We start from the raw sequence: 14,384 nt of genomic DNA on the forward strand, positions 1-14,384 counted from the left end.
TCTACTTAGAAGCATTCCTTTGGTGATTGTTCGACGTTACAATGGCACTGAAAAAATCTGACTTACGACCAGTGGTGGGATTCAAATAATTTAACAACCGGTTCTCTGCCCTAATGACTGGGTGGGTGGGTGTGGCCATGGTGGGCGTGGCAGAGGGGTGTCACAGGCAGCACTCAGCCTCCTGCACTCCCCCTGGGAGCAAAAACAGGCCGTGGGGGGATGTACTGCCCCAGTGCCCCATTTTGGGCCCAGGAGGCCTCTCTGCACTTACCTGGGAGCCAAAATGGGGTGCGTGGGGACTCCTGCAAGGGGCAGGGCAGGGAGGGGAGGGGCAGGGAGGGGAGGGGCCAGCCAACAAGCAATTTAATTACCGGTTCACCCGAACCGGTCCGAATCGGCTGAATCCCACCATTGCTTATGACTGTTTTTCACACTTTCAACCACTGCAGCCTCCCTGTGGTCACATAATCTAATTTTAGATGCTTGGCAACTGGCATGTACTTATGACAGTTGCAGTGTCCCCAGGGTCATGTGACTACTTTTTGCGACCTTCCGGCAAGCAAAGCCGATGGGGAAGCCACATTCACTTACCAATTGTGTTAATAACTTAACAAGTGCCGTGATTCTCCGAACAACTGTGGTAAGAAAGGTGGTAAAATGGATCAAAACTCACTTAGCGACTATCTTGCTTAGCAACAGAAATTTTGGGCTCCATTGTGGTCATAATTTAAGGACTCCCTGTATCCTCTCTTAAAGTCTTTAAGCCAGTGGTGAAATCCAATTTTTTTAAACTACCGGTTCTGTGGGCGTGGCTTGGTGGGCGTGGCTTTGTGGGCATGGCAAGGGAAGGATGCTGCAAAATCTCCATTCCCACCCCACTCCAGCTGAAGGATACTGCAAAATCTCCATTCCCACTCCACTCCAGCTGAAGGATACTGCAAAATCTCCATTCCCACTCCACTCCAGCTGAAGGATACTGCAAAATCCCCATTCCCTCCCCACTCCTGGGGGAAGGATATTGCAAAATCTCCATTCCCACCCCACTCTGGGGCCAGCCAGAGGTGGTATTTGCTGGTTCGCCGAACTGCTCAAAATTTCCTCTACCGGTTCTCTAGAACCTGTCAGAACCTGCTGGATTTCACCCCTGCTTTAAGCCCATTAAGAAAATTGTAGCAATTTCTCATATATCTGGATGACGTCTTGCCTTGCCAGCTTCTACGAATACCCTAAAATCATTATTTGTCACTAGCATCTTTGCTTCCTAACCAAAATCCGGAAAGGGAAGATCTGAGAAGAATGTATTTTACTTCAAGTTATGTCCAAACAAAGTAGCGTTATAAAATAAAAAAAGAGAGAGAAAGAATTAGCATACACAAAATGTAGATTTAAGTAGCCTGTCTGAGATAAATTGATGAAAATGAATACATGATCATTCACATAAAAAAAAAAAAAACCAACCCACGAGCATTTTACCTTAACAGATATCTAAATCGTAGGAGCAGAAGCATGCACATATAAGTGAATATATTTCTACTGCCTTCAGCAGATTCTTTTAAAGAATTTTATTTTAAAAAGTCTTTGAAAGAATCTGCCGAAGATAGTGGTTTGATTTTTTTATTGAGCCTCTGAATGTTGATCCACTCGTCTCCCTTTCACTCCCACAATTGTAAAGTGGGATATAGAAGATACTTTATTACAGTAAAGGACGTTCATAGAATGTCTACCATACTCATTTCTTGACCTGACCCACCCCAAAGGGCTAACATAACCAGATCCAGTCCTCCAATAGTAGTTTGATGGACCCTGAAGCAATCCAGGGTCAATCCAATCTGACTTTGTGATAAGAAGCAAGACAGAAAGTAGAAAATAGAAGCTTTGTTTTCTCTGTGAGATTTGCAACTTGCGTCATGTCGGTTGTGAGAAATAGGAGAGAAGTCAAGATTACAGGTGGTCCTCGATTTACGACCACAATTGAGCCTCAAATTTATGTTGTTAAGTGAGTTTTGCCCAGGGGTGGTATTCATTTACTTTCCCTACTGGTTCGCATACCAGTCGCTCACACACGCTTCTCTCGCACACACCCTGTCCACGCATGCGCCCGGCCTTCCACGCATGTGCTTTGCTGGCGTGTGCACCTTCCACACATGTACCCGGCCTCAAAAACATGCCTAAATAGGATGGCATAGAGCCGGGGTGGGCCCACCTGCAATTTCCGCTACCAGTTTGGGCGAACCGGTCCAAGCCAGCTGAATACCGCCTCTGAGTTTTCCCCTATTTGTACAACCTTGTTGCCCTAGTTGTTAAGTGAATCGCTGCAGTCAGTAGTGGGTTGCCCCCGGTTTGGACCGGTTCGCAAGAACCAGTAGTAAAACTGGCGGGAGGCCCCGCCCACCGCCCCGGATGTCATCATCGGCGATCTGCGCATGCGCGATCCCATTGCAAACCGATAGTAAAGGTAAATATACAAAAGTATGAAGGCTATTGCTTAACGCATTGTAAGCTGCCCTGAGTCTCCGGAGAAGGGCAGCATATAAATCAAATTAAAAAAAAAAATAGAAGCCACCCCTGACTGCAGTTGATAAGTAGGTAACCCAGTTGCTTCCCCATTGTCAGAAAGTTGCAAAAAGTGCTCACATGACCTTGGGACACAGCAACGGTCATAAGTATGAACCAGTTGCCAAGCATCTGAATTTTGATCACACGATTACGGGGGTGCTTCAAAGGTCGTAACTGTGAAGAACGGTCATAAGTCCCTTTTTTTCAGTGCCGCTGTAACTTTGAACAGTCCACTAAATGAACTGTCGTAAGTCAGGTCACAACCAACAGAGAAGAGGAATTTTCCTTTTCTCTAATATATTAAGAATACTTGCAAACAAACCCACCGAAGGAAAGAGGAAAACCGCAGCTGATGAAGACAAAGAACAAGGCGACTAGACTCTGATATATTAACAGTGACGATATTAAAAAAAAAAAAAGTTTAATCCGATGAGGTTGACATAATGAATGGCGGAGGAGATAAATGAATGAGGATGGATGAAGCTGTGGGGTTGAAAAATGATCGGAAATATAGGTTTGGGGAGGAAAAGGAAGGGATGTGGGAGGAGAGGAAATGAATTTGCCGAGGGATTTGATAGACACAAAAGAGGCCGATCCAAAATGCTGCGATTAGGAAGAATGATCACGGTCTGATTCTGAGTCATTTGGCTTAGAAGACAAATCTGTCGACAATTAAAAATTCCCCTCCTCTTCCTAATTTATACAAGCGGTTTAAAAATGCTTTTCTTTCTTTAATGGCAGGCACCGTTTACTGTCTCCTGGAGTTTCTGGAAAAACTGATTAGTTCAATAGTTTAAAAGGTGCCCCCTTTTGAACTATACCAGCCCAGTATCTGGTTTTTTTTAAAAATATATATATATAAACAATGTTGTGCTTCAAGATTAGACGGCCTAGAGACATTTGAACATAGATCTTTTTATTTTATTGGGTTCTACTAATCTAGTTGAAATGTTAATATGTACTGCTAGACCATGTATGCTATGCCATATGCTAAATAAATACATCTAAAGTCTAGCTTGCAACTATTTGTTATGCCTCATCCTGAATTACCCTGATCTATTCAAATATTCGACTCTTAGTAGATCTCAGGATCAGCCTCAGTTTCCAGGAGTTGGTATTGATAGGTAGAGAGATGTCCAACCTATTTGGACCTTTTTATCACTTTATTGTTTGTATGTACATTGAGAGCTTATGCACCAGAGACAAATTCCTTGCGATGATGATGATGAAGATGAGGAGGAGGAGGAGGAAGAGGGGGAGGAGGAGGAGAGGAGGGGGAGGAGGAAGAGGAAGAAGAAGAGGAAGAAGAGGAGGAGGAGGAAGGAGAAGAGGAAGAGGAAGAGGAGGAAGAAGGAGAGGAGGAAGAGGAAGAGGTGGAGGAAGGGGAAGAGGAGGAGGAAGAGGAAGGAGAAGAAGAAGAAGAGGAGGAGGAAGAAGAAGAAGAGGAGGAAGAGGAAGGAGAAGAAGGAGAGGAGGAGGAGAAGCAAGAGGAAGAGGAGGAAGAGGAGGAGGAGGAAGAAGAAGAGAAGGAGGAAGAAGAGGAGGAAGAAGAAGAGGAAGGAGAAGAGGAGGAAGAGGAAGAGGAAGGAAAAGAGGAGGAGGAGGAGGAGGAGGAGCCAGTGCATCAGCTCTGGAGACCATCTCAGTGGAAACAACAGAGACCATTGGTGGCTCTCACAAAAGTGAATTTGAGAGTTGGTGAAGCAGAAACAAGGGCAGAGCCGTGCCTCTTATCACCATTCAAAATAATTAACCTAGTTCTGAATTATACTTTAATTAATTTATTTCCCCCAGAGTTTTGCAGGCAAGGTAAATTATTCATTTTAGCAGACATTGTTCAATGTAATCTATATTTAATTGCTTGGAAATATTGTTACTCATCTGAAGAAAATTCGCGCTGCAATTGAAAGGTGTGTGTGTGTGGGGGGGGGGGAAACCCCTGAAAAATGTTTTATTTGGAGGAAGGAGTTTTAGAGAAGCAAGTTATCCCGTCTTCCATAACACACTTACAAGCCTTAACTATGAATTAAGTTCATAGTTTGACTTTGAACGCATCACTTTGTGAAAGGCCACAACAGCCCCTCGTTTTCAGAGTTTGAAAGAGCTGCTCATATCAATGCCACTTTAAAACAACAACAACAAAAAAAAAACTTGCATTTCCATGTGTCTAAATATTTTTCTGGTCAAATTAGCAGCAGTTTTGATGCCTGCCAATGGAAATTACCCAATAAGACAATTGACAGTAATGAATTCTTCATGTGGGTACACGAAGTGGCTACAACTGGCTAATAAATAATGCAGCAGTCTAACGTAAAGCATCTTTTGTTTTTTTGTTCTTTCTATCTTTCCTAACCTCCTTAGCTTTCCCTCTCCTGTGTTATCCATCAGAAAGAAAAAAAACACTTTTCACTGCCAATAAGGAAAGAACTCACCCTATAATGAATGGCAAGACAAATGAGGTATTATTATTTTTCTATCTTTATTTTTATTCCCTATTTGAAAATGTGTAGCAGGCTGATATTTTGACGTTCTATAAAAGTCCATTGATGATTCAAAATCACCTGGTTTTGTGCAGATCCAGGTGTGCACAGGTGTCACCTCTCCTATTGTTTCCTGATTGCTTATTTGTTCCTTATGACTATCATTAAGTGTTGTACCTTATGTTTCTTGATGAAGGTATCTTTTCTTTTATGTACACTGAGAGCATATGCACCAGAGATGGGTTTCAGCAGGTTCTGACCAGTTCTGGAGAACCGGTAGTGGAAATTTTGAGTAGTTCGGAGAACCGGTAAATACCACTTCTGACTGGCCCCGCCCCCATCTATTATCTGCCTCCCAAGTCCCAGCTGATCGGGAAGAAATGGGGATTTTGCAGTAACCTTCCCCTAGATTGGGGAGGGAATGGAGATTTTACAGTATCCTTCCCCTGCCACACCTACCAAGCCATGCCCGCGAAGCCATGCCATGCCATGCCATGCCCACAGAACCGGTAGTAAAAAAATTTGAAACCCACCACTGATATGCACCAAGACAAATTCCTTGTGTGTCCAATCACACTTGGCCAATAAAAATTCTATTCTATTCTATTCTATTCTATTCTATTCTATTCTATTCTATTCTATTCTATTCTATTCTATTCTATTCTACGGGAGCTGCATTGGTTGCCAATTTGCTTCCGGGTGCATTTCTTTTTTATATATTTTTTATTTTCTTTTAATACAAACATTTCATCTTTCATTAAACAGTGTGCTGTCTGAGTACATATTTTTGTGTCATAACAATTAAAATTTACCACCATATTCATTATTTGTATCTATTCTTGTATTACTACTTAACATACCTACTATTATAACATTTCTCTTCTTAACTTATTTGCCTTTATAATATATTACTTTCATATATATTCTCTAACCACTGATAGAATAACTCCCATATATTGTAATAATCAATGGTGTGATTCAACTAATTTAACAACTGGTTCTCTGCCCTAATGATTTCTTCCAAAAACCAGTTCACCAAACTGCTCAGAAATTTAACAACCGGTTCTCCCGAAGTGGTGCAAACTGGCTGAATCCCACCATTGGTAATAATCAGATTCTTCCTTTCCTTTAATCGCAAGTGTTAATCTATTCATTTCTGCACATTCTAATATTTTCTTAATCACATTTTCATCCGTAGGGATCTCTTCACTTTTCCAATTTTGTGCAAATACAACTCTAGCTCCAGTTATTACATGAATAATCAATTATACATTTTCTTTTTTGTAAGCTTCTGGTAGAATCCCCAACAGGAATAGTTCTGGTTTTAAATAGATATGTTGCTGTGTCATCTTCTCCAACCACATACAGATTTTTGCTTAATATTTTTTTTGCTTCTACACAGGTCCACCACATATGATAATACGACTCCGGTATCTGATGGTATTTCCAACATGTAGCTGATTTGTCTTTAAACATTTCTGCCAATCTTTCTGATGACAAATGCCATCTATAAAACATCTTGTATAAATTTTCCTTGGAGGTCTTCCAGATGCATTTCAAGGTGCTGGTTGTCACCTTCAAAGCATTTTGTGGCTTGGGACCAAGTTATCTGAAGGAGCATCTCTTCCCAGTTACATCCACCCCGCCCGCTAGATCGGGGAAGCAAGGAATAGCAATTGGAATAGCACTTAGATTTATATACTGCTTCGTAGTGCTTTACTGCCCTGTCTAAGTGGTTTACAGAGTCAGCATATTGCCCCCAACCATCAGGATCCTCACTTTTCCAACCTCAGAAGAATGGAAGGCTGAGTCAACCCTGAGCTGGTCAGAATCAAACTGCTGGCAGTTGGCAGAATTAGCCTGCAGTATTGCATTCTAACCACTGCGCCACCACAGCTCTATGTTGTAGGTCCATTTCCCTAAGGAAGTACATCTGACAGGATCCAGAAGAAAAGCTTTCTCACTGGTGGCTTCCTCCCTTTGGAACATCCTCCTCCTGGAGCTTAGACTGGCCTTCACTTTGATAGTCTTTCACAAAAGTGAGTATAAATTCTCTAAATAAATATATAAATGGTGAGTCAACGTCTGAATTCTCCAATGTGGGGGTCATGATCTTCAGATGGTCCTTAAGGTTTATGGACCTCAATGATTACAAACAAATATATATATATATTTAAAAAGCATCTGCTTCCAGCATCATTTATACTGTATGTTAAAGTGCTCCATGGCATTGGACCTGGATACCTTCGAGACCGTCTTCTGCCATCAGTAGCCTCCCACCGGCCAGTTCACTCCCACAGAGAGGGTCTCCTCAGGGTCCCATCGGCCAAATTATGTCGGCTGGCGACACCCAGGGGGAGGGCCTTCTCTGTGGGAGCCCCTGCCCTGTGGAATGAACTGCCCCCAGAAATGCGTAAGATCTCTGATCTCCGTGTGTTTCGCTGTGCCCTCAAAACCTTGTTGTTCCGCCAGGCTGGGCTATCAATGTAAAGATTTTAATTGGTTTTAAATGGGATTTAAAATTTGGGGTTTTATAAATTGGGCCTATTATTTAATAATTTTAATTATTTTTAAATTTTGTCTGTCTTTGTGCTTTTAATCAGGCTGTACACCGCCCTGAGTCCTTCGGGAGAAGGGCGGTATAGAAATAAAATAAAATAAATAAATAATGTCTACCATGGATATGGAATCCATCCATTTAAATGTCTATCGTGGAAAATAAAAATAGTAAGCAGTGGTTTGCTTGGAAAGGTACACAATTTTCCAGAAAAACAACCAATCAGCAGGAGTAGGGAGTATCATGGGAAGTAGGGAATCAGGAAGCCTCCTGGTAAATCCATGTTTTCTGATGGCTCATGTCAGGAATCTTAAATAGTTTAGATAGCCCAGCCTTTGAAAGCTGGTTGTTAAAAGATGGTTAGGGAGGAGTGAATAATGGGTTGTAATTCAGTGTTGTGTACACCTTCCACTTAAACACTTAACCCAATATTTCCTCAGCGTACAGGAGGATTTAACATTTTAGAAAAGGTCATTTATTTCCATTGGCAGATCGGATGTGTGAAACCTCATGCCAAATTGTCAGGTGGGAAAGACCAGGTCCACATGTGAAGGTCCATTTAAACTGATTTATTGCTAAAATTCCTATGCATACTGTGTTTCCCCAAAAATAAGACCCTGTCTTATATATTTTTTGAACCCTGAAATGAGTGCTTGGCCTTATTTTGGAGGAGGCCTTATTATTTTAGGGCACATGGAGCAAGATGGGGCTCCTCTTGCCATCTTACCTGATTTCCAGCTCTGGCTTCCTAAACTTAAGCAGAGGAAATGGTGGGGACCGGTTGTGCATGCGGTTAAATATTTTCAGGGAGGGCTTATTTTCAAGGAAGGGTTTATTTTGGGGAGAGGGCTTATTATCCAGGGAGGTGTTATTTTCAGGAAAACATGGTAGGAATCTTCTCAACTAAAGTTTAGCAACTGTTTGGAGTTAGATAAGAGTCAACAGAATTCAATGGAGGTTGGACTTAGTTTTATTTTGTGACTATGTAGGGATTCTAAGCTGATCCCTCTTTTGACTCCGCCCCCAACTTCTGCCACTCCTTTCCCTGCACAAATTGAGCTCAAGGCTAAGGTAACTCAATGTCTGGATTTGGCTTCAGGGCACAGTAAATGTTGCATTATTATGAAAATACAGGGTGGATATTTTCTCTGGGTCTTGCATAAAATCATGTAACTCCAAAGACTCATGGAAAGTTGGCTAACGATTTGGCAGTTACTATTACAAAAGAGTATAATGACTTTCAGATAAAGAACAGTACGAAAGATTGAATATCTAATTATTGCATTATTACTGCCAATCGCTGGATGCTTTTTCCTCAAGTTAATCTTTTTTTTCCTCTCCCCTCAGTCTTCAGCATAACCTGTGTATTGATATTCATACAGTGAGTCTCACTTGAAATGTCTAGACTTCATGTCAATACAGTTTCGAGATGGAGGATATTAATAATTCACTTAAAATTATTTAATTTTATTTTAATAAAAAATACCAGGCGTGACAGGGCCAATATACCCTTTTAATAAATTGATACATGTGTAAGCAAGGGTTGATGAAATCATTTAAGCCGTCCATGGTTTTTAAAGAGAACTTATTAAATTGACAGACCTAATGTAACAATGATAATCACCTTGTTAGCCGTAAATCTGTGAAACGGAATTACTCATCTTTCATGATTAGACAGACTAACTTGTTATAAGAGACCTGCGTGATTTGCAAATCACTAAAGGCAAAGACAACTATCAAGCATATATGCTCCTAGGATCTGCTGAAGCTACTCTTCCAGCCAGTGGTGGGTTTCAACTTTTTTTACTACCGGTTCTGTGGGTGTGGCTTGGTGGGTGTGGTGTGGCCTGGTGGGTGTGGCTTGGCAGGTGTGGCAGGGAAAGGATACAGTAAAATCTCCATTTCCTCCCAATCAGCTGTGACTCAGGAGGCAGAGAATAGATGGGGGCAGGGCCAGTCAGAAATTTTACTACCGGTTCTCTGAACTACTCAAAATTTCCACTACCGGTTCTCCAGAACTGGTCAGAACCTCTGAAACCCACCTCTGCTTCAGCTTAGGAATCACAGCCCCAGGTGCTCCTACTATAGAATAACAAGTTGGAAGCATCCTTTATGGTCTTCTAGCCCAACCTTCTACTCAGGCAGGAGACACTATGCCATTCTGGACAAATGGTTGTCCAATCTCTTCTAAAAAGCCTCTAGTGTTGGAGCATCCACAACTTCTGGAGGCAGGTCGTTCCAATGATTAATTGTTCTCACTGTCAGGAAATTTCTCCTTAGTTCTAGGTTGCTTCTCTCCTTGATTAGTTTCCATCCATTGCTTCTTGTCCTGCCTTCAGGTGATTTGGAGAATAGCTTGACTCCTTCTTCTTTGTGGCAGCCCCTCAGGTATTGGAACACTATTATCATGTCACCCCTAGTCCTTCTTTTCATTAAACTAGACATACTACTGGGACCACACTCTGAACTACTTCTCCAATTTCTCATATTCCTTCTTCCTTCGCTGTCTTCTGATTCTTGTCTACTACCCCAAAGACTGGTTCAATGGATAATACCTGCCGGTCTATCTGGATCTAGAAGTACCACAAGATCTTAACTTTCTTATTCTCCACAACCTTGTATAGGATCTCTCATCTAGACTTAGGGGTCATGGCCCCATGTGATCTTACCACCACAAGGACTACTTTGGCCTTTATTTTCCTCTCTGATTCCTCTTTCAGGCCCTGGCACTTCTCCTTCCTGATGTTGCTGTCTCATGGCATTGCTACATCCATCATCACTGCTATCTTTTGATCCTTGTCTACTACCACAGTGTCTGGATGATTTGCCAGGACCTGTCTGTCTGGATCTGGAAGACTCACAGAATCTTGACCTTTTTTATTCTCCATAACCTTCAGTAGAATATCCCTTCTGGACTTGTGAAGGTCTAGACCATACAGTGTGCAGATGTTTCTGTACACCATGCCAGCTATTTGGTTGTGCCATTCGGTACATGCTGTTCCTACCTGTGTAAAATGCATTTCACACCCAGCCACGTGTGTTGGATGTCAGGCCTGGAAGCCATCTTTTTCGTTGGATCTTCAGGCCTGCCACATTTACTACTGTGGGAAACTGGAAGGGGGGATTGTATGGATCCAGGGTGATATATATATATATAGTCATAATAACATTCCTTTCTCAAGAAGTCAAGGACAACTTGCCCTGCACCTGGAGGGCTGGAACTGGGAGGCATCTCCAGTTGGAACGATGTTTGATTGGGCCATTTGATGGACTTACGGGTGTTGAGCAGGGACTTGAACTTTTCTTTGGTTGGGGAAAACCTGGAAGCTTTCAGATTCGGGTTTTCCCAGATGTGCCAATATGACATCACTAATAAAACTTTGAGGAACTTTGAGGAAACTCAAGCCTCTGAGATGTCTTTCGTTGGAACCCTGACACTGGATATGTCTCTGGGGCCTTGAAAAGCATGTGGCAGCTGTGGCTAGGAGGGCCTTTGGGCAGGTTCATTTTATGTATCAGTTGGGAGACTCTTCACTCATGCTCGGATCACCTCACAATTGTATCATTGGGGCTGTCCTTGAAGACTACATGGAAGCCAAGGTTGGTTGAAAATGGAGCAGCACAAGCAGTAATGGGTGCCTTTCATTGTGCCTAAGTTCACTCTGCTGCATGAGCTCAGCATTGACTGCCAGTCAGTTTCCAAGTGCAATTTAAGGAGCTTGTTATTACCAAAAAAGCCCCACATGATAGAAGTTCATGACATATGAGGGACCCAGAATAGTCCAGTGGATTGAGAGTGTTCCATGTCCCCTCCATTAGCACTGCCATCTTGTAGGGCCTAGAATTTATGCCTTCTCTGTTGTGGTCACACTCTCTGGAAAAGTTTCCCATCAGAGTTATGGATAGTGCCTTCAACTCTTGAGGTTCTGGAAATCTTTGAAAAATCTAGCTTTGATCCCAGGGCTGGAGCTGGTTATTTAGAATATAGAACATAGAATAACAGAGTTGGAAAGGACCTTGGAGGTCTTCTAATCCAACCCCTTCCTTGAGCAGGAAACCCCTACACCATTTCAAACAAATGGCTGTCCAGTCTCTTCTTGAAAATCTCCAGTGATGGAGCACCCACAACTTCTGGAGGCAAGCTGTTCCACTGATTAATTGTTTTACATATCAGGAAATTTCTCCTTTGTCTAAAGCTCCCTTGTCTAAGGCAGGGGTGTCAAACTCGGTTTCATTGAGGGCCACATCAGGGTTGTGTTTGACTTCGGGGGTCTGGGGTGGGCGTGGCCAGGATGGGCGTGGCCAGCTTGATGTCATTTGTGTTGGGGAGCCTGTGGCGGCCTGAGAGCTCTGCCAGCCAAAATAGGCTCCCAAGCTCCATTTTCAGCTGCAATGGCCTCCCGAGCTCCATTTTCACTGGCAGAGGCATTGTAGGTCAGTCCTTCTTTGTTTCCAGGGTGGTTCCATGGGCCAGATCTAAATAACTCGTGGGCTGAATCTGGCCCCCAGGCCTTGAGTTGGACACCCCTGTTCTAAAGCTTTGTTTAAGGCTCATTCGCTGATTCTGCGTTTTTTTTATTATTATTATTAGGTCATTTTAGTCTGGGCTGTTTGAATCTTCTATGCCTTCTAAATGCTAAAGTATGGAAACTTTTTAAAGCTTTTGTCTCCTTTGGAAGAGACTATCTTTAGGCTCTTTGCCAGGGATGGTTTTTGCTGGTCTATGTCTGTGTCTAATCCAGAAAGGGAAATTTTTATTTTCCTCTTGTGGTTCAGACTTAAAAACAGAGTTTTATGGCCTAGTACATTGTGGAAATAGCTTTAATAAGCTTAGCGCTCTGCTCCACAAATAAAAGGGACAATCTGTACATGTGAGCAGATGTTATTTATTTATTTTTATTTTTATTAGTATCCTGCCTTTATTATGTTCACAAATAACTCAATGGAGCAGTGAGCATTTCCAATAAATCTTCCTCCTCCTATTTTTCCTCACAACAAGAAGCATGTGATGTGGGTTAGGTTGGGTGAAAGAGAGTGACTGACCCAAGGTCACCCAATTGGCTTTGCACCTAAAATGGGACTAGAACTCACAGGCTCCTAGTGTTGTGTTCATGTCCAAACCAGTTAGCACAAGTCCTGTAGTAGAATGTCTTCTTGGTTGTATTTCCTTCCACATCAACAGAGTTGTTCTTGAGTGATATTGGGTCAACGGAGCAGTCCTAGTGACCAGATAGATAAATATTCAAGAGCTTCAAGAGCTGAGAGATAGCTCTCACCAAGTGGGTGCCACTCTAGATAAAACATTAAAACTTCCCAGTGTGAAAAATAAAATGATATTCACTCCCCTTTCCACTTTCCAATATTGCTTAGAGAGATTCGAACTTCATCTTCACATTGTTCACTTCACATTGTAAACCCTGAGAACATCTGGGGAATGTCATGAGCCAATCACCACTCACCTGATGAGGGATAGCAGAATGAGAAAGAAAAAGAAAGAAAGGAGGAAAGAAAGGAGGAAAGAGAAAGAAAGAAAGAAGAAAAGTGAAAGAAAGGAGGAAAAAAGAAAGAAGGAAAGAAAGAAAGAAAGAAGAAAGGAGGAAAGAAAGAAAGAAAGAAAGAAAGAAGAAAGGAGGAAAGAAAGAAGAAAGGAGGAAAGAATGAAGAAAGGAGGAAAGAATGAAAGAAAAAAGAAAAAAGAGAAAGAAAGAAAGAAAGAAAGAAAGAAAGAAAGAAAGAAAGAAAGAAAGAAAGGAGGAAGGAAGGGAGAGGGAGGAAGGAAGGAAGGAAGAAGAGGAAGGGAGAGAGGAAAATGAAGAAAAGAAGCAAGTAAGAAGGGAGGGACAAAAGAAGGAAAGAAGGAAGGAGATAGGGGGAAAAGAGGGAGGGAGGGAGGTTCTCCTCTGTCTGGGCTAATGTAGATCTGAGCCATTCCCCACAAAATAGGGGGAAAATAAATGGTTAGCATCTCTCCATCAATACCAAGTTTTTAGCTCCCATGGTACTGATTTGTATAACCATTTGCAAAAAATAAAAAATAAATTGAGTGGCGACTATTGAAGGAAAGCCTCCTGACTGTAAAGCTGCCTTTTCTCCCCCATTTGGAAACATGTAGCAACCCGTAAAAAAGACCGCAAATCATTTTTACAGCCAGACGCTTCTCCTAGTAGCTCTGACCATGTTTATATGCGGCTACAGCAGCTGGAATGATGGAGAGGGGAGATAAATCCAGAACGATGCCTACAGAGAGGCACCGGGAAGAGGATGCTGAATGCTGAAAGCGAAAATGAAGGAAGAATTCCTGGCATTGGGAAGAGCTGCTTTAGATGCTTAAAGAAGTGCAGCGTTCAGCGTTCAGAAACAGTTTTGCTCCTGTTTCAGAAAAAAACGAGTACAGAACTGAGAGGCTCAGTAGCAATAACTCTGAGAGGGATCTTGGGAGTCCTAGTGGACAATCACTTAAATATGAGCCAGCGGTGTGCAGCAGCAGCCAAAAAAGCCAACACAGTTCTAGGCTGCATTAACAGCAGTGGTGGGTTCCTCCCGGTTTGGCCCGGTTCTCCTGAGCTAGAGGGGCTAGAGGGGAAAAAACTGTTTAAACTCTTGCCACGGGGCTTCAAAGGGCTGCCTTACAGCTGATCAGTGTTAAAAGAAAACAAATGAGTAGACCAGTGCCTGCAAAAATACATGAGTAGATCAGTGCCTGCAAAAATACATGAGTAGATCAGTGCCTGCAAAACCTAGCAGTTCGAAAGCACCTAAAAAATGCAAATAGAAAAATAGGAACCACCTTT

The sequence above is a fragment of the Pantherophis guttatus genome, chromosome 3 (genome assembly GCF_059756535.1).
Source record: "Pantherophis guttatus breed Tessera chromosome 3, ASM5975653v1, whole genome shotgun sequence".
Lineage (NCBI taxonomy): Eukaryota > Metazoa > Chordata > Lepidosauria > Squamata > Colubridae > Pantherophis > Pantherophis guttatus.